This window comes from Myotis brandtii, unplaced genomic scaffold (assembly GCF_000412655.1).
Source record: "Myotis brandtii unplaced genomic scaffold, ASM41265v1 scaffold215, whole genome shotgun sequence".
In the NCBI taxonomy this organism is placed as follows: domain Eukaryota; kingdom Metazoa; phylum Chordata; class Mammalia; order Chiroptera; family Vespertilionidae; genus Myotis; species Myotis brandtii.
In genome coordinates this window covers 3,149,026-3,153,307 of record NW_005358043.1, presented here as the reverse complement: position 1 = coordinate 3,153,307, position 4,282 = coordinate 3,149,026, and positions in this window count along the sequence as shown.

Below are 4,282 nucleotides of genomic sequence, written 5' to 3'. Positions count from 1 at the left end.
AACATGATCTCTGTCTATTCCACATGGAATGGGAAGACTCTAGAAGGGAAATAATTCAGGATAATTTTTGTCATAGGGTCCTGTTTTCCTTCTGGTCCCGGTTAATGGAGAAAAATAAATGCCCACTCAGATTTCCCCAGGGTCTGCTTTGTTTTCACTTCCAGGCATAAGATTCTTCACATATTAATGAAAAAAGGGGAAAAAAGGCATGACTTATTTCCTCTGCACAGCTCTTTAAAAGAACTAACTAGAATTGCTACCAGTAGGTGAGTGTATAAACATAACATTAAAAAAATAAGCTGAGGCCAGTTGCATGATGTATCTTCAATGCAAATGTCTTCCAGACCAAAATTACTAGTGTCTCTAGGGCGATGATATAAATAACCTGTGCTTACTTTTCAACTCCTGGAAGAGACGGCAAGAGCAATGAGTTTTTAATAGTTTCATAAATACTATGTCTGAAAATAGTTCAAGAATATTTGAGATTCATTTATGAAAGATTTACATGTTATTTCTGTAAAGTACACATTTTGTCACAGTTTAGTGGCTTGCAAAGGGTCGAGTCAATGGCGAGATTAATGAGACGCGTACAATTTGCATAGGCATGAATTTAGGTAAGAGAAAATTTTCCTGGCACATAAAGTGTCTGCAGTTTTGACAACTTGCTATATTTGCATGAAGGTAACGGAGGACCAAAAAAGCAAAGGGCAACATATTGTGTAAAATACAAGACCCCTGAAATTCCCATTTTGGTTACACACTGTTGGTTGCTACATCTGAAGAAGAAATTGTCTTTTCCACTTCCTTTTCTTTTGTTCCAAATCTGTCTTCCGAAGACAGGCTAACTAACTGTGCACCCCAAGAGGAAGCACGTATTTGTCGCTCAGCCAGTCACTGTGTTAAATGGTAAACGTTGCTTTGTGTGTGTGTGTGTGTGTGTGTGTGTGTGTCTGTGCCACAGTAATGGAGTGAAGGCCTATATTCTGTGTAGGATGCCAAGGAGGAAGAACATTACATTTTAACGTTGTAATTCTCCTTTTAAGTCAATGTTAATGAGAAGTGAAGTGTTTCACAGCTATTAAAATGTATCTATCACATAAGACATTTTATTCTTCATAAAAAGTTAGCTTTTTCCCCCTCAGTTGATGATTATTCTCAATCCTGATTCTGGGCAGCTGCTGTCTTTGCTAAAATAAGTAGAATTGATGTTTCAGTAATTTTGACTGTATTCATAATATGCTAGCTGGTTTTTAAAAGACCGCTTTTAAAAAAAACCAAATAAACAATTCTCATCCGAGGATATGTTTTTATTGATTTTTAAAAAAATATATTTTATTGATTTTTCACAGAGAGGAAGGGAGAGGGATCGAGAGTTAGAAACATCAATGAGAGAGGAACATCGATCAGCTGCCCCCTGCACACCTCCTACTGGGGATGTGCCTGCAACCAAGGTAACATGCCCTTGACCGGAATCGAACCGGGGACCTTTCAGTCCGCAGGCCGACGCTCTACCCACGGAGCCAAACCGGTTAGGGTTGTTTTTATTGATTTTAGAGAGAGAGGAGGGGAGAGAGGGAGAGAAAGAAACATTGATCTGTTGCCCTCCAGTACATGCACTGACCTGGGATCAAGCTCACAACCTTTTGATGTACCAGACGATGCTCCAACCAACCAAGCCACCAGGCCAAAGGCAATATTTTAGCTGATTTAAAGTAGCTGGGATCTCTGAATTTTCAGTTTAACTTAATACTTCCTGAAACAGCTGCCAAAAACTGCAAAGAGGACATTACAATTTTAAGGGGATTAAAAAAGAAAAGAGATTTTCCTCTTTCTGTTTAAGATGAGGGCTTATAATCAATCAAATTTATTCTGGGCTTTCCTTCTCTAGAAACTGACAGCAAGGGACACTTGTGTCCTTGGTGAAAGGGGTTTGAAACCCACAAATCTACACACCCACCCTGCTGGAAGGTGAGAAGGGAGAGGATTAAAGAGGTTTTAACTGCAAACTGAGGGGCTCCTCTGCGTACTTCTCCTGGGTTTATAGAGCTGGCTTCACAAGTAGATAAGAACTGAAATGACTTTTTTCTCAGCTGCTGACGATGGTTTTAACGATGTCCTGCTGCTCTGTGGAGGCCATGGAAGCATCAGCCAGTCTTCCCTCCCATCCTGCCTCCTGTGCACGGAGAGCGTTCTTACTCTGTGCTTATGGTTTATTTCATGTCTTTGGCATGAAGCATATGCTAACTGTGGTTATTAAATATTGGTAAGCTCCCCTTCTGTCTCCGTAACCGAATTGTACGTTTAGAGCCAGATGGTCAAGAATGATGGCTCCAGTCCTATTTCCTGAGTTTAATATTGGGTTTGCCACTAACTGTGTAACCACAAAATTCAACTTCTCTTGGCCTCAGTTTAGCCACTTGTACTAGTAAAATGGGGTCTAGCACTTCATCATAGGGATGTGAAGGTTAAATGAGATAGCATGTCAAGTGCTTCGCATGGAAACCAGGAGCAAAGGTTAGTTCGTAGCAGTAAATGTCCTGTTGATAAGCTTTGTGTTTTTACTCTAGCTAGAGGCAAAATACTTATAAAATGAGATTACTATAACAGCTGAACAGCTTCCTTTTGGTGACTCTGTTGACAGAGCCTTTAGGAGAGGATGGCAATGTTGGTTCGAAGCTGTTTTCTCCCCTCACCTTTCAAGAGAGCCGAGGAAAGGAAGCATGGTCTGGTTCTGAAGAGATCCAGGTCAAGCTGTGTTTCCCATTTAGATGATCTGTGTATAATGCATGTCAGAAAACCAGAGTTCCTTTACGGCGGCTCCCTCATGATGGGCAAGGAGGGTTTTCTGAGGCTACGTTTACACAGATCTGCCTCGGAGGAGAAGGCCAAATAACTCCTATTTTTGGCCTTGTGCTTAGAAAAAGGGAACAAACTGATTGTTTCAAAAAACTTTCTGGGACATTAAACAATTTTTTTTTTAAAAGATGAGGACATCACTTAAAAAGGACAAAAACCTAGTAGGCACTCCAATTTCACTCTTTTAGGATACAATTTTTTTTTTCTCTCATGTGCTCGTTCTTAGACAATGCTCTCTTAATTTTCCCAGTTGGTCTCCCAGGACATATAAAAAACACAAATTACAGCTAGGAGAGCGCTGAATTTTTCTGTTTAGCTTCTCTGCTGTAATCTGGAGGCCTGTGTATGTCCCCCAGTATCTGTATCCCCGTGGGAGGGAGGTTGGGGCTGAGCGGGTCCAGCCGCTGGTCAGTGGAGAGACAAGCAAGCAAAGAGTACCCTCTTGGACTCTCTTCTCATGGTCAGCTTGTGGTCACACCTCTTCCTCTGGCACCTTCTCATCAAACTCTTAACAGTCAAGCCACTGACTGCCTTCCGGTTTGAGGAGAAGGCGGTGTGCTTCTGAGCAAGAGCTCAGGGAAAGTGATCATGTCTCTTCCCGCTCCCTCCTCCCTCCTCCCTCCTCCCTCCTCCCTCCAGCCACACCCAGCCATGCAATACAAGGCCTCCTTCTAGTCTCACCTATTCTTCCCTACCCTTGACTTCCCCCCTCTCATGTTAAGGCTTTATCTTTTTCACCTCACAAACGGAGTATTTCTCCTTATCTCTAATTTCTTTCTATATATTACTTTCAGAATTTTCTGTTGAAGTGCCTATCTTCATTTCTCTTTCTTTAGTTCTACAAAGTCCTTTCAATTTCTTTCTACTCTGCAGGCTCCTGAGATAGGACAACTATAGAAAATACCTCTGTCCCCAGCAGTCTCATCAAGAAAGGAAGTAGCGGTTTTGATCAAAGTAATCTCTTCCCTCTATGAAGCAAACAAACAAAAATTAACAGTCACACACACAAAATCATGAATAATCAACTCCATCTATGTATTTTTTAATATCAAGTAACATTCCAAGAATTCTTATAAGCACTGAAGGAACTTAGACATAAAAGCATGCCATTTTTTAAATGGTTACATTTATATACTAGTATATATATGTATAAATAAAGGAAACTCATAAAGGAAACAATTTTTTCAATAAAATGAATCCAAATATATCCTCCAATGTGAATATTCATGTGCTTTCTCATTCTATCATCTGACTTATCTAATGTAAACTTATCTCCCTGGAAAATTTAAGTACACACTGGGGTTGATTAAGCTAATTCGTACTTAGGTATGATTGATTGAAAGATCTTTAACTCTGCCAGAAGCTGCTGCAGTTTTAAAAAGAAGATGCTTACTAGCACCAAACTGTTTCTTCTGGGTATTTTATT